At 36.7% G+C, this 20,500-nt stretch overlaps 22 non-coding genes across 22 annotated transcripts; all 22 read left to right on the forward strand.

Annotated features, from left to right (window-relative positions):
- Positions 1–234: 234 nt before the first annotated feature.
- LOC125782921 (5S ribosomal RNA) lies at positions 235–353 on the forward strand. The gene has a single exon (XR_007425659.1). It is a non-coding gene; the product is annotated as a 5S ribosomal RNA (ribosomal RNA).
- An 803-nt stretch (positions 354–1,156) lies between these two features.
- LOC125783170 (5S ribosomal RNA) lies at positions 1,157–1,275 on the forward strand. The gene has a single exon (XR_007425904.1). It is a non-coding gene; the product is annotated as a 5S ribosomal RNA (ribosomal RNA).
- Positions 1,276–2,078: 803 nt separating this feature from the next.
- LOC125782922 (5S ribosomal RNA) lies at positions 2,079–2,197 on the forward strand. Its single transcript, XR_007425660.1, has one exon. It is a non-coding gene; the product is annotated as a 5S ribosomal RNA (ribosomal RNA).
- An 805-nt stretch (positions 2,198–3,002) lies between these two features.
- LOC125782923 (5S ribosomal RNA) lies at positions 3,003–3,121 on the forward strand. The gene has a single exon (XR_007425661.1). It is a non-coding gene; the product is annotated as a 5S ribosomal RNA (ribosomal RNA).
- An 805-nt stretch (positions 3,122–3,926) lies between these two features.
- LOC125782924 (5S ribosomal RNA) lies at positions 3,927–4,045 on the forward strand. The gene has a single exon (XR_007425662.1). It is a non-coding gene; the product is annotated as a 5S ribosomal RNA (ribosomal RNA).
- Positions 4,046–4,848: 803 nt separating this feature from the next.
- LOC125782926 (5S ribosomal RNA) lies at positions 4,849–4,967 on the forward strand. The gene has a single exon (XR_007425664.1). It is a non-coding gene; the product is annotated as a 5S ribosomal RNA (ribosomal RNA).
- Positions 4,968–5,769: 802 nt separating this feature from the next.
- Positions 5,770–5,888, forward strand: LOC125783171 (5S ribosomal RNA). The gene has a single exon (XR_007425905.1). It is a non-coding gene; the product is annotated as a 5S ribosomal RNA (ribosomal RNA).
- An 804-nt stretch (positions 5,889–6,692) lies between these two features.
- On the forward strand, positions 6,693–6,811 carry LOC125782927 (5S ribosomal RNA). The gene has a single exon (XR_007425665.1). It is a non-coding gene; the product is annotated as a 5S ribosomal RNA (ribosomal RNA).
- Positions 6,812–7,614: 803 nt separating this feature from the next.
- Positions 7,615–7,733, forward strand: LOC125782928 (5S ribosomal RNA). The gene has a single exon (XR_007425666.1). It is a non-coding gene; the product is annotated as a 5S ribosomal RNA (ribosomal RNA).
- Positions 7,734–8,538: 805 nt separating this feature from the next.
- LOC125782929 (5S ribosomal RNA) lies at positions 8,539–8,657 on the forward strand. Its single transcript, XR_007425667.1, has one exon. It is a non-coding gene; the product is annotated as a 5S ribosomal RNA (ribosomal RNA).
- Positions 8,658–9,464: 807 nt separating this feature from the next.
- LOC125783172 (5S ribosomal RNA) lies at positions 9,465–9,583 on the forward strand. Its single transcript, XR_007425906.1, has one exon. It is a non-coding gene; the product is annotated as a 5S ribosomal RNA (ribosomal RNA).
- An 804-nt stretch (positions 9,584–10,387) lies between these two features.
- LOC125782930 (5S ribosomal RNA) lies at positions 10,388–10,506 on the forward strand. The gene has a single exon (XR_007425668.1). It is a non-coding gene; the product is annotated as a 5S ribosomal RNA (ribosomal RNA).
- An 803-nt stretch (positions 10,507–11,309) lies between these two features.
- On the forward strand, positions 11,310–11,428 carry LOC125783173 (5S ribosomal RNA). Its single transcript, XR_007425907.1, has one exon. It is a non-coding gene; the product is annotated as a 5S ribosomal RNA (ribosomal RNA).
- Positions 11,429–12,232: 804 nt separating this feature from the next.
- Positions 12,233–12,351, forward strand: LOC125782931 (5S ribosomal RNA). Its single transcript, XR_007425669.1, has one exon. It is a non-coding gene; the product is annotated as a 5S ribosomal RNA (ribosomal RNA).
- Positions 12,352–13,154: 803 nt separating this feature from the next.
- LOC125782932 (5S ribosomal RNA) lies at positions 13,155–13,273 on the forward strand. The gene has a single exon (XR_007425670.1). It is a non-coding gene; the product is annotated as a 5S ribosomal RNA (ribosomal RNA).
- An 805-nt stretch (positions 13,274–14,078) lies between these two features.
- On the forward strand, positions 14,079–14,197 carry LOC125782933 (5S ribosomal RNA). Its single transcript, XR_007425671.1, has one exon. It is a non-coding gene; the product is annotated as a 5S ribosomal RNA (ribosomal RNA).
- Positions 14,198–15,000: 803 nt separating this feature from the next.
- LOC125782934 (5S ribosomal RNA) lies at positions 15,001–15,119 on the forward strand. Its single transcript, XR_007425672.1, has one exon. It is a non-coding gene; the product is annotated as a 5S ribosomal RNA (ribosomal RNA).
- Positions 15,120–15,921: 802 nt separating this feature from the next.
- On the forward strand, positions 15,922–16,040 carry LOC125783175 (5S ribosomal RNA). Its single transcript, XR_007425909.1, has one exon. It is a non-coding gene; the product is annotated as a 5S ribosomal RNA (ribosomal RNA).
- An 804-nt stretch (positions 16,041–16,844) lies between these two features.
- On the forward strand, positions 16,845–16,963 carry LOC125782935 (5S ribosomal RNA). The gene has a single exon (XR_007425673.1). It is a non-coding gene; the product is annotated as a 5S ribosomal RNA (ribosomal RNA).
- Positions 16,964–17,767: 804 nt separating this feature from the next.
- On the forward strand, positions 17,768–17,886 carry LOC125783176 (5S ribosomal RNA). Its single transcript, XR_007425910.1, has one exon. It is a non-coding gene; the product is annotated as a 5S ribosomal RNA (ribosomal RNA).
- Positions 17,887–18,689: 803 nt separating this feature from the next.
- Positions 18,690–18,808, forward strand: LOC125782937 (5S ribosomal RNA). Its single transcript, XR_007425675.1, has one exon. It is a non-coding gene; the product is annotated as a 5S ribosomal RNA (ribosomal RNA).
- An 802-nt stretch (positions 18,809–19,610) lies between these two features.
- On the forward strand, positions 19,611–19,729 carry LOC125783177 (5S ribosomal RNA). Its single transcript, XR_007425911.1, has one exon. It is a non-coding gene; the product is annotated as a 5S ribosomal RNA (ribosomal RNA).
- The last annotated feature ends 771 nt before the right edge of the window (positions 19,730–20,500 follow it).

The raw sequence follows: 20,500 nt of genomic DNA on the forward strand, positions 1-20,500 counted from the left end.
CAAGAAAATTGAACAAAAAAATGAAGAGATAAAAATTAAGACATATAGGGAGTTTTTGTCTTTTTTTCTTTGGTTACTTTTTGTAGTGAAAGTTAAAAGGAGCTTTTATTTTGAGGCAAGATCTTTGTATTAGTCCGTAGAGCTGCTTTACTTTTGTCAAGAGCAGTAAATGACAGTGAAAAGACTCAGGTCTGTGAGTGACTTATAAATAGGCTTGTTGGGAGTTGATCTTTCGCTTACGGCCATACCACCCTGAGAACGCCCGATCTCGTCTGATCTCGGAAGCTAAGCAGGGTCGGGCCTGGTTAGTACTTGGATGGGAGACCGCCTGGGAATACCAGGTGCTGTAAGCTTTTCCATCTTTCCTTTATTTTTTACTCCGTTCAGTCCATGATGTCACAAATTTTTACAAGGCTACACTGTGTTTACTCTTCATATAAAACACTTACAGTAAACCATATACAGATTAAATACTCACTTAAAAGTTATTTCATTTTTCTGAAGGAGGATATTGTTTCTTCATGCTAATAAATGAAGAAAAAATGCATTATTTTTTATTTTCTTAACATAGGTACAGGGCGACTGACTCCTGTTCCTGGGGCTCTACCACGCTAAAGATCTCAGATTTAACACACCTGAGTCTAGAATGTTCACGTGATCCTGAAGGTCTTAATTACCTGGATCAAGTGTGCCGCGGACTCAGGCTGTTTGGATGGCAGGGGTGAAAAAAATTAAAAAGGCACCTTCTGTAGGACACAGGGCCTTTCTGTAAATGTATGCCAAGTATACTTTAATGTGTGTGTATGATTTTATTTATTTATTTCTCAGAATATTCTTTGTAAATATGATTTTTTTTTAAATTGGGCTTTTTTTTTATTGGGCCTAATCTGAAGCTTCCATTCCATTGATTAAGAAACGTAGAGCAAGAAAATTGAACAAAAAAAATGAAGAGATAAAAATTAAGACATATAGGGAGTTTTTGTCTTTTTTTCTTTGTTTACTTTTTGTAGTGAAAGTTAAAAGGAGCTTTTATTTTGAGGCAAGATCTTTGTATTAGTCCGTAGCTGCTTTACTTTTGTCAAGAGCAGTAAATGACAGTGAAAAGACTCAGGTCTGTGAGTGACTTATAAATAGGCTTGTTGGGAGTTGATCTTTCGCTTACGGCCATACCACCCTGAGAACGCCCGATCTCGTCTGATCTCGGAAGCTAAGCAGGGTCGGGCCTGGTTAGTACTTGGATGGGAGACCGCCTGGGAATACCAGGTTCTGTAAGCTTTTCCATCTTTCCTTTATTTTTTACTCCGTTCAGTCCATGATGTCACAAATTTTTACAAGGCTACACTGTGTTTACTCTTCATATAAAACACTTACAGTAAACCATATACAGATTAAATACTCACTTAAAAGTTATTTCATTTTTCTGAAGGAGGATATTGTTTCTTCATGCTAATAAATGAAGAAAAAATGCATTATTTTTTATTTTCTTAACATAGGTACAGGGCGACTGACTCCTGTTCCTGGGGCTCTACCACGCTAAAGATCTCAGATTTAACACACCTGAGTCTAGAATGTTCACGTGATCCTGAAGGTCTTAATTACCTGGATCAAGTGTGCCGCGGACTCAGGCTGTTTGGATGGCAGGGGTGAAAAAAATTAAAAAGGCACCTTCTGTAGGACACAGGGCCTTTCTGTAAATGTATGCCAAGTATACTTTAATGTGTGTGTATGATTTTATTTATTTATTTCTCAGAATACTCTTTGTAAATATGATTTTTTTTAATTGGGCTTTTTTTTTATTGGGCCTAATCTGAAGCTTCCATTCCATTGAGTAAGAAACGTAGAGCAAGAAAATTGAACAAAAAAAATGAAGAGATAAAAATTAAGACATATAGGCAGTTTTTGTCTTTTTTTCTTTGGTTACTTTTTGTAGTGAAAGTTAAAAGGAGCTTTTATTTTGAGGCAAGATCTTTGTATTAGTCCGTAGAGCTGCTTTACTTTTGTCAAGAGCAGTAAATGACAGTGAAAAGACTCAGGTCTGTGAGTGACTTATAAATAGGCTTGTTGGGAGTTGATCTTTCGCTTACGGCCATACCACCCTGAGAACGCCCGATCTCGTCTGATCTCGGAAGCTAAGCAGGGTCGGGCCTGGTTAGTACTTGGATGGGAGACCGCCTGGGAATACCAGGTGCTGTAAGCTTTTCCATCTTTCCTTTATTTTTTACTCCGTTCAGTCCATGATTTCACAAATTTTTAAAAGGCTACACTGTGTTTACTCTTCATATAAAACACTTACAGTAAACCATATACAGATTAAATACTCACTTAAAAGTTATTTCATTTTTCTGAAGGAGGATATTGTTTCTTCATGCTAATAAATAAAGAAAAAATGCATTATTTTTATTTTCTTAACATAGGTACAGGGCGACTGACTCCTGTTCCTGGGGCTCTACCACGCTAAAGATTTCAGATTTAACACACCTGAGTCTAGAATGTTCACGTGATCCTGAAGGTCCTAATTACCTGGATCAAGTGTGCCGCGGACTCAGGCTGTTTGGATGGCAGGGGTGAAAAAATTTAAAAAGGCACCTTCTGTAGGACACAGGGCCTTTCTGTAAATGTATGCCAAGTATACTTTAATGTGTGTGTATGATTTTATTTATTTATTTCTCAGAATATTCTTTGTAAATATGATTTTTTTTTTAATTGGGCTTTTTTTTTTATTGGGCCTAATCTGAAGCTTCCATTCCATTGAGTAAGAAACGTAGAGCAAGAAAATTGAACAAAAAAAATGAAGAGATAAAAATTAAGACATATAGGGAGTTTTTGTCTTTTTTTCTTTGGTTACTTTTTGTAGTGAAAGTTAAAAGGAGCTTTTATTTTGAGGCAAGATCTTTGTATTAGTCCGTAGAGCTGCTTTACTTTTGTCAAGAGCAGTAAATGACAGTGAAAAGACTCAGGTCTGTGAGTGACTTATAAATAGGCTTGTTGGGAGTTGATCTTTCGCTTACGGCCATACCACCCTGAGAACGCCCGATCTCGTCTGATCTCGGAAGCTAAGCAGGGTCGGGCCTGGTTAGTACTTGGATGGGAGACCGCCTGGGAATACCAGGTGCTGTAAGCTTTTCCATCTTTCCTTTATTTTTTACTCCGTTCAGTCCATGATTTCACAAATTTTTAAAAGGCTACACTGTGTTTACTCTTCATATAAAACACTTACAGTAAACCATATACAGATTAAATACTCACTTAAAAGTTATTTCATTTTTCTGAAGGAGGATATTGTTTCTTCATGCTAATAAATAAAGAAAAAATGCATTATTTTTTATTTTCTTAACATAGGTACAGGGCGACTGACTCCTGTTCCTGGGGCTCTACCACGCTAAAGATTTCAGATTTAACACACCTGAGTCTAGAATGTTCACGTGATCCTGAAGGTCTTAATTACCTGGATCAAGTGTGCCGCGGACTCAGGCTGTTTGGATGGCAGGGGTGAAAAAAATTAAAAAGGCACCTTCTGTAGGACACAGGGCCTTTCTGTAAATGTATGCCAAGTATACTTTAATGTGTGTGTATGATTTTATTTATTTATTTCTCAGAATACTCTTTGTAAATATGATTTTTTTTTAATTGGGCTTTTTTTTTTATTGGGCCTAATCTGAAGCTTCCATTCCATTGAGTAAGAAACGTAGAGCAAGAAAATTGAACAAAAAAAATGAAGAGATAAAAATTAAGACATATAGGGAGTTTTTGTCTTTTTTTCTTTGTTTACTTTTTGTAGTGAAAGTTAAAAGGAGCTTTTATTTTGAGGCAAGATCTTTGTATTAGTCCGTAGAGCTGCTTTACTTTTGTCAAGAGCAGTAAATGACAGTGAAAAGACTCAGGTCTGTGAGTGACTTATAAATAGGCTTGTTGGGAGTTGATCTTTCGCTTACGGCCATACCACCCTGAGAACGCCCGATCTCGTCTGATCTCGGAAGCTAAGCAGGGTCGGGCCTGGTTAGTACTTGGATGGGAGACCGCCTGGGAATACCAGGTGCTGTAAGCTTTTCCATCTTTCCTTTATTTTTTACTCCGTTCAGTCCATGATGTCACAAATTTTTACAAGGCTACACTGTGTTTACTCTTCATATAAAACACTTACAGTAAACCATATACAGATTAAATACTCACTTAAAAGTTATTTCATTTTTCTGAAGGAGGATATTGTTTCTTCATGCTAATAAATAAAGAAAAAATGCATTATTTTTTATTTTCTTAACATAGGTACAGGGCGACTGACTCCTGTTCCTGGGGCTCTACCACGCTAAAGATTTCAGATTTAACACACCTGAGTCTAGAATGTTCACGTGATCCTGAAGGTCTTAATTACCTGGATCAAGTGTGCCGCGGACTCAGGCTGTTTGGATGGCAGGGGTGAAAAAAATTAAAAAGGCACCTTCTGTAGGACACAGGGCCTTTCTGTAAATGTATGCCAAGTATACTTTAATGTGTGTGTATGATTTTATTTATTTATTTCTCAGAATACTCTTTGTAAATATGATTTTTTTTAATTGGGCTTTTTTTTTATTGGGCCTAATCTGAAGCTTCCATTCCATTGAGTAAGAAACGTAGAGCAAGAAAATTGAACAAAAAAAATGAAGAGATAAAAATTAAGACATATAGGCAGTTTTTGTCTTTTTTTCTTTGGTTACTTTTTGTAGTGAAAGTTAAAAGGAGCTTTTATTTTGAGGCAAGATCTTTGTATTAGTCCGTAGAGCTGCTTTACTTTTGTCAAGAGCAGTAAATGACAGTGAAAAGACTCAGGTCTGTGAGTGACTTATAAATAGGCTTGTTGGGAGTTGATCTTTCGCTTACGGCCATACCACCCTGAGAACGCCCGATCTCGTCTGATCTCGGAAGCTAAGCAGGGTCGGGCCTGGTTAGTACTTGGATGGGAGACCGCCTGGGAATACCAGGTGCTGTAAGCTTTTCCATCTTTCCTTTATTTTTTACTCCGTTCAGTCCATGATTTCACAAATTTTTAAAAGGCTACACTGTGTTTACTCTTCATATAAAACACTTACAGTAAACCATATACAGATTAAATACTCACTTAAAAGTTATTTCATTTTTCTGAAGGAGGATATTGTTTCTTCATGCTAATAAATAAAGAAAAAATGCATTATTTTTATTTTCTTAACATAGGTACAGGGCGACTGACTCCTGTTCCTGGGGCTCTACCACGCTAAAGATTTCAGATTTAACACACCTGAGTCTAGAATGTTCACGTGATCCTGAAGGTCCTAATTACCTGGATCAAGTGTGCCGCGGACTCAGGCTGTTTGGATGGCAGGGGTGAAAAAAATTAAAAATGCACCTTCTGTAGGACACAGGGCCTTTCTGTAAATGTATGCCAAGTATACTTTAATGTGTGTGTATGATTTTATTTATTTATTTCTCAGAATATTCTTTGTAAATATGATTTTTTTTTAAATTGGGCTTTTTTTTATTGGGCCTAATCTGAAGCTTCCATTCCATTGATTAAGAAACGTAGAGCAAGAAAATTGAACAAAAAAATGAAGAGATAAAAATTAAGACATATAGGGAGTTTTTGTCTTTTTTTCTTTGTTTACTTTTTGTAGTGAAAGTTAAAAGGAGCTTTTATTTTGAGGCAAGATCTTTGTATTAGTCCGTAGAGCTGCTTTACTTTTGTCAAGAGCAGTAAATGACAGTGAAAAGACTCAGGTCTGTGAGTGACTTATAAATAGGCTTGTTGGGAGTTGATCTTTCGCTTACGGCCATACCACCCTGAGAACGCCCGATCTCGTCTGATCTCGGAAGCTAAGCAGGGTCGGGCCTGGTTAGTACTTGGATGGGAGACCGCCTGGGAATACCAGGTTCTGTAAGCTTTTCCATCTTTCCTTTATTTTTTACTCCGTTCAGTCCATGATGTCACAAATTTTTACAAGGCTACACTGTGTTTACTCTTCATATAAAACACTTACAGTAAACCATATACAGATTAAATACTCACTTAAAAGTTATTTCATTTTTCTGAAGGAGGATATTGTTTCTTCATGCTAATAAATGAAGAAAAAATGCATTATTTTTTATTTTCTTAACATAGGTACAGGGCGACTGACTCCTGTTCCTGGGGCTCTACCACGCTAAAGATCTCAGATTTAACACACCTGAGTCTAGAATGTTCACGTGATCCTGAAGGTCTTAATTACCTGGATCAAGTGTGCCGCGGACTCAGGCTGTTTGGATGGCAGGGGTGAAAAAAATTAAAAAGGCACCTTCTGTAGGACACAGGGCCTTTCTGTAAATGTATGCCAAGTATACTTTAATGTGTGTGTATGATTTTATTTATTTATTTCTCAGAATATTCTTTGTAAATATGATTTTTTTTAAAATTGGGCTTTTTTTTTATTGGGCCTAATCTGAAGCTTCCATTCCATTGATTAAGAAACGTAGAGCAAGAAAATTGAACAAAAAAATGAAGAGATAAAAATTAAGACATATAGGGAGTTTTTGTCTTTTTTTCTTTGGTTACTTTTTGTAGTGAAAGTTAAAAGGAGCTTTTATTTTGAGGCAAGATCTTTGTATTAGTCCGTAGAGCTGCTTTACTTTTGTCAAGAGCAGTAAATGACAGTGAAAAGACTCAGGTCTGTGAGTGACTTATAAATAGGCTTGTTGGGAGTTGATCTTTCGCTTACGGCCATACCACCCTGAGAACGCCCGATCTCGTCTGATCTCGGAAGCTAAGCAGGGTCGGGCCTGGTTAGTACTTGGATGGGAGACCGCCTGGGAATACCAGGTGCTGTAAGCTTTTCCATCTTTCCTTTATTTTTTACTCCGTTCAGTCCATGATGTCACAAATTTTTACAAGGCTACACTGTGTTTACTCTTCATATAAAACACTTACAGTAAACCATATACAGATTAAATACTCACTTAAAAGTTATTTCATTTTTCTGAAGGAGGATATTGTTTCTTCATGCTAATAAATGAAGAAAAAATGCATTATTTTTTATTTTCTTAACATAGGTACAGGGCGACTGACTCCTGTTCCTGGGGCTCTACCACGCTAAAGATCTCAGATTTAACACACCTGAGTCTAGAATGTTCACGTGATCCTGAAGGTCTTAATTACCTGGATCAAGTGTGCCGCGGACTCAGGCTGTTTGGATGGCAGGGGTGAAAAAATTTAAAAAGGCACCTTCTGTAGGACACAGGGCCTTTCTGTAAATGTATGCCAAGTATACTTTAATGTGTGTGTATGATTTTATTTATTTATTTCTCAGAATATTCTTTGTAAATATGATTTTTTTTTAAATTGGGCTTTTTTTTATTGGGCCTAATCTGAAGCTTCCATTCCATTGATTAAGAAACGTAGAGCAAGAAAATTGAACAAAAAAATGAAGAGATAAAAATTAAGACATATAGGGAGTTTTTGTCTTTTTTTCTTTGGTTACTTTTTGTAGTGAAAGTTAAAAGGAGCTTTTATTTTGAGGCAAGATCTTTGTATTAGTCCGTAGAGCTGCTTTACTTTTGTCAAGAGCAGTAAATGACAGTGAAAAGACTCAGGTCTGTGAGTGACTTATAAATAGGCTTGTTGGGAGTTGATCTTTCGCTTACGGCCATACCACCCTGAGAACGCCCGATCTCGTCTGATCTCGGAAGCTAAGCAGGGTCGGGCCTGGTTAGTACTTGGATGGGAGACCGCCTGGGAATACCAGGTGCTGTAAGCTTTTCCATCTTTCCTTTATTTTTTACTCCGTTCAGTCCATGATTTCACAAATTTTTAAAAGGCTACACTGTGTTTACTCTTCATATAAAACACTTACAGTAAACCATATACAGATTAAATACTCACTTAAAAGTTATTTCATTTTTCTGAAGGAGGATATTGTTTCTTCATGCTAATAAATAAAGAAAAAATGCATTATTTTTTATTTTCTTAACATAGGTACAGGGCGACTGACTCCTGTTCCTGGGGCTCTACCACGCTAAAGATTTCAGATTTAACACACCTGAGTCTAGAATGTTCACGTGATCCTGAAGGTCTTAATTACCTGGATCAAGTGTGCCGCGGACTCAGGCTGTTTGGATGGCAGGGGTGAAAAAAATTAAAAAGGCACCTTCTGTAGGACACAGGGCCTTTCTGTAAATGTATGCCAAGTATACTTTAATGTGTGTGTATGATTTTATTTATTTATTTCTCAGAATACTCTTTGTAAATATGATTTTTTTTTAATTGGGCTTTTTTTTTTATTGGGCCTAATCTGAAGCTTCCATTCCATTGAGTAAGAAACGTAGAGCAAGAAAATTGAACAAAAAAAATGAAGAGATAAAAATTAAGACATATAGGGAGTTTTTGTCTTTTTTTCTTTGTTTACTTTTTGTAGTGAAAGTTAAAAGGAGCTTTTATTTTGAGGCAAGATCTTTGTATTAGTCCGTAGAGCTGCTTTACTTTTGTCAAGAGCAGTAAATGACAGTGAAAAGACTCAGGTCTGTGAGTGACTTATAAATAGGCTTGTTGGGAGTTGATCTTTCGCTTACGGCCATACCACCCTGAGAACGCCCGATCTCGTCTGATCTCGGAAGCTAAGCAGGGTCGGGCCTGGTTAGTACTTGGATGGGAGACCGCCTGGGAATACCAGGTGCTGTAAGCTTTTCCATCTTTCCTTTATTTTTTACTCCGTTCAGTCCATGATGTCACAAATTTTTACAAGGCTACACTGTGTTTACTCTTCATATAAAACACTTACAGTAAACCATATACAGATTAAATACTCACTTAAAAGTTATTTCATTTTTCTGAAGGAGGATATTGTTTCTTCATGCTAATAAATAAAGAAAAAATGCATTATTTTTTATTTTCTTAACATAGGTACAGGGCGACTGACTCCTGTTCCTGGGGCTCTACCACGCTAAAGATTTCAGATTTAACACACCTGAGTCTAGAATGTTCACGTGATCCTGAAGGTCTTAATTACCTGGATCAAGTGTGCCGCGGACTCAGGCTGTTGGCTGGATGGCAGGGGTGAAAAAATTTAAAAAGGCACCTTCTGTAGGACACAGGGCCTTTCTGTAAATGTATGCCAAGTATACTTTAATGTGTGTGTATGATTTTATTTATTTATTTCTCAGAATATTCTTTGTAAATATGATTTTTTTTTTAATTGGGCTTTTTTTTTTATTGGGCCTAATCTGAAGCTTCCATTCCATTGAGTAAGAAACGTAGAGCAAGAAAATTGAACAAAAAAAATGAAGAGATAAAAATTAAGACATATAGGGAGTTTTTGTCTTTTTTTCTTTGGTTACTTTTTGTAGTGAAAGTTAAAAGGAGCTTTTATTTTGAGGCAAGATCTTTGTATTAGTCCGTAGCTGCTTTACTTTTGTCAAGAGCAGTAAATGACAGTGAAAAGACTCAGGTCTGTGAGTGACTTATAAATAGGCTTGTTGGGAGTTGATCTTTCGCTTACGGCCATACCACCCTGAGAACGCCCGATCTCGTCTGATCTCGGAAGCTAAGCAGGGTCGGGCCTGGTTAGTACTTGGATGGGAGACCGCCTGGGAATACCAGGTTCTGTAAGCTTTTCCATCTTTCCTTTATTTTTTACTCCGTTCAGTCCATGATGTCACAAATTTTTACAAGGCTACACTGTGTTTACTCTTCATATAAAACACTTACAGTAAACCATATACAGATTAAATACTCACTTAAAAGTTATTTCATTTTTCTGAAGGAGGATATTGTTTCTTCATGCTAATAAATGAAGAAAAAATGCATTATTTTTTATTTTCTTAACATAGGTACAGGGCGACTGACTCCTGTTCCTGGGGCTCTACCACGCTAAAGATCTCAGATTTAACACACCTGAGTCTAGAATGTTCACGTGATCCTGAAGGTCTTAATTACCTGGATCAAGTGTGCCGCGGACTCAGGCTGTTTGGATGGCAGGGGTGAAAAAAATTAAAAAGGCACCTTCTGTAGGACACAGGGCCTTTCTGTAAATGTATGCCAAGTATACTTTAATGTGTGTGTATGATTTTATTTATTTATTTCTCAGAATATTCTTTGTAAATATGATTTTTTTTTAAATTGGGCTTTTTTTTTATTGGGCCTAATCTGAAGCTTCCATTCCATTGATTAAGAAACGTAGAGCAAGAAAATTGAACAAAAAAATGAAGAGATAAAAATTAAGACATATAGGGAGTTTTTGTCTTTTTTTCTTTGGTTACTTTTTGTAGTGAAAGTTAAAAGGAGCTTTTATTTTGAGGCAAGATCTTTGTATTAGTCCGTAGAGCTGCTTTACTTTTGTCAAGAGCAGTAAATGACAGTGAAAAGACTCAGGTCTGTGAGTGACTTATAAATAGGCTTGTTGGGAGTTGATCTTTCGCTTACGGCCATACCACCCTGAGAACGCCCGATCTCGTCTGATCTCGGAAGCTAAGCAGGGTCGGGCCTGGTTAGTACTTGGATGGGAGACCGCCTGGGAATACCAGGTGCTGTAAGCTTTTCCATCTTTCCTTTATTTTTTACTCCGTTCAGTCCATGATGTCACAAATTTTTACAAGGCTACACTGTGTTTACTCTTCATATAAAACACTTACAGTAAACCATATACAGATTAAATACTCACTTAAAAGTTATTTCATTTTTCTGAAGGAGGATATTGTTTCTTCATGCTAATAAATAAAGAAAAAATGCATTATTTTTTATTTTCTTAACATAGGTACAGGGCGACTGACTCCTGTTCCTGGGGCTCTACCACGCTAAAGATTTCAGATTTAACACACCTGAGTCTAGAATGTTCACGTGATCCTGAAGGTCTTAATTACCTGGATCAAGTGTGCCGCGGACTCAGGCTGTTTGGATGGCAGGGGTGAAAAAATTTAAAAAGGCACCTTCTGTAGGACACAGGGCCTTTCTGTAAATGTATGCCAAGTATACTTTAATGTGTGTGTATGATTTTATTTATTTATTTCTCAGAATATTCTTTGTAAATATGATTTTTTTTTTAATTGGGCTTTTTTTTTATTGGGCCTAATCTGAAGCTTCCATTCCATTGAGTAAGAAACGTAGAGCAAGAAAATTGAACAAAAAAAATGAAGAGATAAAAATTAAGACATATAGGGAGTTTTTGTCTTTTTTTCTTTGGTTACTTTTTGTAGTGAAAGTTAAAAGGAGCTTTTATTTTGAGGCAAGATCTTTGTATTAGTCCGTAGCTGCTTTACTTTTGTCAAGAGCAGTAAATGACAGTGAAAAGATTCAGGTCTGTGAGTGACTTATAAATAGGCTTGTTGGGAGTTGATCTTTCGCTTACGGCCATACCACCCTGAGAACGCCCGATCTCGTCTGATCTCGGAAGCTAAGCAGGGTCGGGCCTGGTTAGTACTTGGATGGGAGACCGCCTGGGAATACCAGGTTCTGTAAGCTTTTCCATCTTTCCTTTATTTTTTACTCCGTTCAGTCCATGATGTCACAAATTTTTACAAGGCTACACTGTGTTTACTCTTCATATAAAACACTTACAGTAAACCATATACAGATTAAATACTCACTTAAAAGTTATTTCATTTTTCTGAAGGAGGATATTGTTTCTTCATGCTAATAAATGAAGAAAAAATGCATTATTTTTTATTTTCTTAACATAGGTACAGGGCGACTGACTCCTGTTCCTGGGGCTCTACCACGCTAAAGATCTCAGATTTAACACACCTGAGTCTAGAATGTTCACGTGATCCTGAAGGTCTTAATTACCTGGATCAAGTGTGCCGCGGACTCAGGCTGTTTGGATGGCAGGGGTGAAAAAAATTAAAAAGGCACCTTCTGTAGGACACAGGGCCTTTCTGTAAATGTATGCCAAGTATACTTTAATGTGTGTGTATGATTTTATTTATTTATTTCTCAGAATATTCTTTGTAAATATGATTTTTTTTTAAATTGGGCTTTTTTTTTATTGGGCCTAATCTGAAGCTTCCATTCCATTGATTAAGAAACGTAGAGCAAGAAAATTGAACAAAAAAATGAAGAGATAAAAATTAAGACATATAGGGAGTTTTTGTCTTTTTTTCTTTGGTTACTTTTTGTAGTGAAAGTTAAAAGGAGCTTTTATTTTGAGGCAAGATCTTTGTATTAGTCCGTAGAGCTGCTTTACTTTTGTCAAGAGCAGTAAATGACAGTGAAAAGACTCAGGTCTGTGAGTGACTTATAAATAGGCTTGTTGGGAGTTGATCTTTCGCTTACGGCCATACCACCCTGAGAACGCCCGATCTCGTCTGATCTCGGAAGCTAAGCAGGGTCGGGCCTGGTTAGTACTTGGATGGGAGACCGCCTGGGAATACCAGGTGCTGTAAGCTTTTCCATCTTTCCTTTATTTTTTACTCCGTTCAGTCCATGATGTCACAAATTTTTACAAGGCTACACTGTGTTTACTCTTCATATAAAACACTTACAGTAAACCATATACAGATTAAATACTCACTTAAAAGTTATTTCATTTTTCTGAAGGAGGATATTGTTTCTTCATGCTAATAAATAAAGAAAAAATGCATTATTTTTTATTTTCTTAACATAGGTACAGGGCGACTGACTCCTGTTCCTGGGGCTCTACCACGCTAAAGATTTCAGATTTAACACACCTGAGTCTAGAATGTTCTCGTGATCCTGAAGGTCTTAATTACCTGGATCAAGTGTGCCGCGGACTCAGGCTGTTTGGATGGCAGGGGTGAAAAAAATTAAAAAGGCACCTTCTGTAGGACACAGGGCCTTTCTGTAAATGTATGCCAAGTATACTTTAATGTGTGTGTATGATTTTATTAATTTATTTCTCAGAATACTCTTTGTAAATATGATTTTTTTTAATTGGGCTTTTTTTTTATTGGGCCTAATCTGAAGCTTCCATTCCATTGAGTAAGAAACGTAGAGCAAGAAAATTGAACAAAAAAAATGAAGAGATAAAAATTAAGACATATAGGCAGTTTTTGTCTTTTTTTCTTTGGTTACTTTTTGTAGTGAAAGTTAAAAGGAGCTTTTATTTTGAGGCAAGATCTTTGTATTAGTCCGTAGAGCTGCTTTACTTTTGTCAAGAGCAGTAAATGACAGTGAAAAGACTCAGGTCTGTGAGTGACTTATAAATAGGCTTGTTGGGAGTTGATCTTTCGCTTACGGCCATACCACCCTGAGAACGCCCGATCTCGTCTGATCTCGGAAGCTAAGCAGGGTCGGGCCTGGTTAGTACTTGGATGGGAGACCGCCTGGGAATACCAGGTGCTGTAAGCTTTTCCATCTTTCCTTTATTTTTTACTCCGTTCAGTCCATGATTTCACAAATTTTTAAAAGGCTACACTGTGTTTACTCTTCATATAAAACACTTACAGTAAACCATATACAGATTAAATACTCACTTAAAAGTTATTTCATTTTTCTGAAGGAGGATATTGTTTCTTCATGCTAATAAATAAAGAAAAAATGCATTATTTTTTATTTTCTTAACATAGGTACAGGGCGACTGACTCCTGTTCCTGGGGCTCTACCACGCTAAAGATTTCAGATTTAACACACCTGAGTCTAGAATGTTCACGTGATCCTGAAGGTCTTAATTACCTGGATCAAGTGTGCCGCGGACTCAGGCTGTTTGGATGGCAGGGGTGAAAAAAATTAAAAAGGCACCTTCTGTAGGACACAGGGCCTTTCTGTAAATGTATGCCAAGTATACTTTAATGTGTGTGTATGATTTTATTTATTTATTTCTCAGAATACTCTTTGTAAATATGATTTTTTTTAATTGGGCTTTTTTTTTTTATTGGGCCTAATCTGAAGCTTCCATTCCATTGAGTAAGAAACGTAGAGCAAGAAAATTGAACAAAAAAAATGAAGAGATAAAAATTAAGACATATAGGGAGTTTTTGTCTTTTTTTCTTTGTTTACTTTTTGTAGTGAAAGTTAAAAGGAGCTTTTATTTTGAGGCAAGATCTTTGTATTAGTCCGTAGAGCTGCTTTACTTTTGTCAAGAGCAGTAAATGACAGTGAAAAGACTCAGGTCTGTGAGTGACTTATAAATAGGCTTGTTGGGAGTTGATCTTTCGCTTACGGCCATACCACCCTGAGAACGCCCGATCTCGTCTGATCTCGGAAGCTAAGCAGGGTCGGGCCTGGTTAGTACTTGGATGGGAGACCGCCTGGGAATACCAGGTGCTGTAAGCTTTTCCATCTTTCCTTTATTTTTTACTCCGTTCAGTCCATGATGTCACAAATTTTTACAAGGCTACACTGTGTTTACTCTTCATATAAAACACTTACAGTAAACCATATACAGATTAAATACTCACTTAAAAGTTATTTCATTTTTCTGAAGGAGGATATTGTTTCTTCATGCTAATAAATAAAGAAAAAATGCATTATTTTTTATTTTCTTAACATAGGTACAGGGCGACTGACTCCTGTTCCTGGGGCTCTACCACGCTAAAGATTTCAGATTTAACACACCTGAGTCTAGAATGTTCACGTGATCCTGAAGGTCTTAATTACCTGGATCAAGTGTGCCGCGGACTCAGGCTGTTTGGATGGCAGGGGTGAAAAAAATTAAAAAGGCACCTTCTGTAGGACACAGGGCCTTTCTGTAAATGTATGCCAAGTATACTTTAATGTGTGTGTATGATTTTATTTATTTATTTCTCAGAATACTCTTTGTAAATATGATTTTTTTTAATTGGGCTTTTTTTTTATTGGGCCTAATCTGAAGCTTCCATTCCATTGAGTAAGAAACGTAGAGCAAGAAAATTGAACAAAAAAAATGAAGAGATAAAAATTAAGACATATAGGCAGTTTTTGTCTTTTTTTCTTTGGTTACTTTTTGTAGTGAAAGTTAAAAGGAGCTTTTATTTTGAGGCAAGATCTTTGTATTAGTCCGTAGAGCTGCTTTACTTTTGTCAAGAGCAGTAAATGACAGTGAAAAGACTCAGGTCTGTGAGTGACTTATAAATAGGCTTGTTGGGAGTTGATCTTTCGCTTACGGCCATACCACCCTGAGAACGCCCGATCTCGTCTGATCTCGGAAGCTAAGCAGGGTCGGGCCTGGTTAGTACTTGGATGGGAGACCGCCTGGGAATACCAGGTGCTGTAAGCTTTTCCATCTTTCCTTTATTTTTTACTCCGTTCAGTCCATGATTTCACAAATTTTTAAAAGGCTACACTGTGTTTACTCTTCATATAAAACACTTACAGTAAACCATATACAGATTAAATACTCACTTAAAAGTTATTTCATTTTTCTGAAGGAGGATATTGTTTCTTCATGCTAATAAATAAAGAAAAAATGCATTATTTTTATTTTCTTAACATAGGTACAGGGCGACTGACTCCTGTTCCTGGGGCTCTACCACGCTAAAGATTTCAGATTTAACACACCTGAGTCTAGAATGTTCACGTGATCCTGAAGGTCCTAATTACCTGGATCAAGTGTGCCGCGGACTCAGGCTGTTTGGATGGCAGGGGTGAAAAAAATTAAAAATGCACCTTCTGTAGGACACAGGGCCTTTCTGTAAATGTATGCCAAGTATACTTTAATGTGTGTGTATGATTTTATTTATTTATTTCTCAGAATATTCTTTGTAAATATGATTTTTTTTTAAATTGGGCTTTTTTTTATTGGGCCTAATCTGAAGCTTCCATTCCATTGATTAAGAAACGTAGAGCAAGAAAATTGAACAAAAAAATGAAGAGATAAAAATTAAGACATATAGGGAGTTTTTGTCTTTTTTTCTTTGGTTACTTTTTGTAGTGAAAGTTAAAAGGAGCTTTTATTTTGAGGCAAGATCTTTGTATTAGTCCGTAGAGCTGCTTTACTTTTGTCAAGAGCAGTAAATGACAGTGAAAAGACTCAGGTCTGTGAGTGACTTATAAATAGGCTTGTTGGGAGTTGATCTTTCGCTTACGGCCATACCACCCTGAGAACGCCCGATCTCGTCTGATCTCGGAAGCTAAGCAGGGTCGGGCCTGGTTAGTACTTGGATGGGAGACCGCCTGGGAATACCAGGTTCTGTAAGCTTTTCCATCTTTCCTTTATTTTTTACTCCGTTCAGTCCATGATGTCACAAATTTTTACAAGGCTACACTGTGTTTACTCTTCATATAAAACACTTACAGTAAACCATATACAGATTAAATACTCACTTAAAAGTTATTTCATTTTTCTGAAGGAGGATATTGTTTCTTCATGCTAATAAATGAAGAAAAAATGCATTATTTTTTATTTTCTTAACATAGGTACAGGGCGACTGACTCCTGTTCCTGGGGCTCTACCACGCTAAAGATCTCAGATTTAACACACCTGAGTCTAGAATGTTCACGTGATCCTGAAGGTCTTAATTACCTGGATCAAGTGTGCCGCGGACTCAGGCTGTTTGGATGGCAGGGGTGAAAAAAATTAAAAAGGCACCTTCTGTAGGACACAGGGCCTTTCTGTAAATGTATGCCAAGTATACTTTAATGTGTGTGTATGATTTTATTTATTTATTTCTCAGAATATTCTTTGTAAATATGATTTTTTTTTAAATTGGGCTTTTTTTTTATTGGGCCTAATCTGAAGCTTCCATTCCATTGATTAAGAAACGTAGAGCAAGAAAATTGAACAAAAAAATGAAGAGATAAAAATTAAGACATATAGGGAGTTTTTGTCTTTTTTTCTTTGGTTACTTTTTGTAGTGAAAGTTAAAAGGAGCTTTTATTTTGAGGCAAGATCTTTGTATTAGTCCGTAGAGCTGCTTTACTTTTGTCAAGAGCAGTAAATGACAGTGAAAAGACTCAGGTCTGTGAGTGACTTATAAATAGGCTTGTTGGGAGTTGATCTTTCGCTTACGGCCATACCACCCTGAGAACGCCCGATCTCGTCTGATCTCGGAAGCTAAGCAGGGTCGGGCCTGGTTAGTACTTGGATGGGAGACCGCCTGGGAATACCAGGTGCTGTAAGCTTTTCCATCTTTCCTTTATTTTTTACTCCGTTCAGTCCATGATGTCACAAATTTTTACAAGGCTACACTGTGTTTACTCTTCATATAAAACACTTACAGTAAACCATATACAGATTAAATACTCACTTAAAAGTTATTTCATTTTTCTGAAGGAGGATATTGTTTCTTCATGCTAATAAATAAAGAAAAAATGCATTATTTTTTATTTTCTTAACATAGGTACAGGGCGACTGACTCCTGTTCCTGGGGCTCTACCACGCTAAAGATTTCAGATTTAACACACCTGAGTCTAGAATGTTCACGTGATCCTGAAGGTCTTAATTACCTGGATCAAGTGTGCCGCGGACTCAGGCTGTTTGGATGGCAGGGGTGAAAAAATTTAAAAAGGCACCTTCTGTAGGACACAGGGCCTTTCTGTAAATGTATGCCAAGTATACTTTAATGTGTGTGTATGATTTTATTTATTTATTTCTCAGAATATTCTTTGTAAATATGATTTTTTTTTTAATTGGGCTTTTTTTTTTATTGGGCCTAATCTGAAGCTTCCATTCCATTGAGTAAGAAACGTAGAGCAAGAAAATTGAACAAAAAAAATGAAGAGATAAAAATTAAGACATATAGGGAGTTTTTGTCTTTTTTTCTTTGGTTACTTTTTGTAGTGAAAGTTAAAAGGAGCTTTTATTTTGAGGCAAGATCTTTGTATTAGTCCGTAGCTGCTTTACTTTTGTCAAGAGCAGTAAATGACAGTGAAAAGACTCAGGTCTGTGAGTGACTTATAAATAGGCTTGTTGGGAGTTGATCTTTCGCTTACGGCCATACCACCCTGAGAACGCCCGATCTCGTCTGATCTCGGAAGCTAAGCAGGGTCGGGCCTGGTTAGTACTTGGATGGGAGACCGCCTGGGAATACCAGGTTCTGTAAGCTTTTCCATCTTTCCTTTATTTTTTACTCCGTTCAGTCCATGATGTCACAAATTTTTACAAGGCTACACTGTGTTTACTCTTCATATAAAACACTTACAGTAAACCATATACAGATTAAATACTCACTTAAAAGTTATTTCATTTTTCTGAAGGAGGATATTGTTTCTTCATGCTAATAAATGAAGAAAAAATGCATTATTTTTTATTTTCTTAACATAGGTACAGGGCGACTGACTCCTGTTCCTGGGGCTCTACCACGCTAAAGATCTCAGATTTAACACACCTGAGTCTAGAATGTTCACGTGATCCTGAAGGTCTTAATTACCTGGATCAAGTGTGCCGCGGACTCAGGCTGTTTGGATGGCAGGGGTGAAAAAAATTAAAAAGGCACCTTCTGTAGGACACAGGGCCTTTCTGTAAATGTATGCCAAGTATACTTTAATGTGTGTGTATGATTTTATTTATTTATTTCTCAGAATACTCTTTGTAAATATGATTTTTTTTAATTGGGCTTTTTTTTTATTGGGCCTAATCTGAAGCTTCCATTCCATTGAGTAAGAAACGTAGAGCAAGAAAATTGAACAAAAAAAATGAAGAGATAAAAATTAAGACATATAGGCAGTTTTTGTCTTTTTTTCTTTGGTTACTTTTTGTAGTGAAAGTTAAAAGGAGCTTTTATTTTGAGGCAAGATCTTTGTATTAGTCCGTAGAGCTGCTTTACTTTTGTCAAGAGCAGTAAATGACAGTGAAAAGACTCAGGTCTGTGAGTGACTTATAAATAGGCTTGTTGGGAGTTGATCTTTCGCTTACGGCCATACCACCCTGAGAACGCCCGATCTCGTCTGATCTCGGAAGCTAAGCAGGGTCGGGCCTGGTTAGTACTTGGATGGGAGACCGCCTGGGAATACCAGGTGCTGTAAGCTTTTCCATCTTTCCTTTATTTTTTACTCCGTTCAGTCCATGATTTCACAAATTTTTAAAAGGCTACACTGTGTTTACTCTTCATATAAAACACTTACAGTAAACCATATACAGATTAAATACTCACTTAAAAGTTATTTCATTTTTCTGAAGGAGGATATTGTTTCTTCATGCTAATAAATAAAGAAAAAATGCATTATTTTTATTTTCTTAACATAGGTACAGGGCGACTGACTCCTGTTCCTGGGGCTCTACCACGCTAAAGATTTCAGATTTAACACACCTGAGTCTAGAATGTTCACGTGATCCTGAAGGTCCTAATTACCTGGATCAAGTGTGCCGCGGACTCAGGCTGTTTGGATGGCAGGGGTGAAAAAAATTAAAAATGCACCTTCTGTAGGACACAGGGCCTTTCTGTAAATGTATGCCAAGTATACTTTAATGTGTGTGTATGATTTTATTTATTTATTTCTCAGAATATTCTTTGTAAATATGATTTTTTTTTAAATTGGGCTTTTTTTTATTGGGCCTAATCTGAAGCTTCCATTCCATTGATTAAGAAACGTAGAGCAAGAAAATTGAACAAAAAAATGAAGAGATAAAAATTAAGACATATAGGGAGTTTTTGTCTTTTTTTCTTTGGTTACTTTTTGTAGTGAAAGTTAAAAGGAGCTTTTATTTTGAGGCAAGATCTTTGTATTAGTCCGTAGAGCTGCTTTACTTTTGTCAAGAGCAGTAAATGACAGTGAAAAGACTCAGGTCTGTGAGTGACTTATAAATAGGCTTGTTGGGAGTTGATCTTTCGCTTACGGCCATACCACCCTGAGAACGCCCGATCTCGTCTGATCTCGGAAGCTAAGCAGGGTCGGGCCTGGTTAGTACTTGGATGGGAGACCGCCTGGGAATACCAGGTTCTGTAAGCTTTTCCATCTTTCCTTTATTTTTTACTCCGTTCAGTCCATGATGTCACAAATTTTTACAAGGCTACACTGTGTTTACTCTTCATATAAAACACTTACAGTAAACCATATACAGATTAAATACTCACTTAAAAGTTATTTCATTTTTCTGAAGGAGGATATTGTTTCTTCATGCTAATAAATGAAGAAAAAATGCATTATTTTTTATTTTCTTAACATAGGTACAGGGCGACTGACTCCTGTTCCTGGGGCTCTACCACGCTAAAGATCTCAGATTTAACACACCTGAGTCTAGAATGTTCACGTGATCCTGAAGGTCTTAATTACCTGGATCAAGTGTGCCGCGGACTCAGGCTGTTTGGATGGCAGGGGTGAAAAAAATTAAAAAGGCACCTTCTGTAGGACACAGGGCCTTTCTGTAAATGTATGCCAAGTATACTTTAATGTGTGTGTATGATTTTATTAATTTATTTCTCAGAATATTCTTTGTAAATATGATTTTTTTTTTAATTGGGCTTTTTTTTTTATTGGGCCTAATCTGAAGCTTCCATTCCATTGAGTAAGAAACGTAGAGCAAGAAAATTGAACAAAAAAAATGAAGAGATAAAAATTAAGACATATAGGGAGTTTTTGTCTTTTTTTCTTTGGTTACTTTTTGTAGTGAAAGTTAAAAGGAGCTTTTATTTTGAGGCAAGATCTTTGTATTAGTCCGTAGCTGCTTTACTTTTGTCAAGAGCAGTAAATGACAGTGAAAAGACTCAGGTCTGTGAGTGA

This window comes from Astyanax mexicanus, chromosome 18 (genome assembly GCF_023375975.1).
Source record: "Astyanax mexicanus isolate ESR-SI-001 chromosome 18, AstMex3_surface, whole genome shotgun sequence".
Lineage (NCBI taxonomy): Eukaryota > Metazoa > Chordata > Actinopteri > Characiformes > Acestrorhamphidae > Astyanax > Astyanax mexicanus.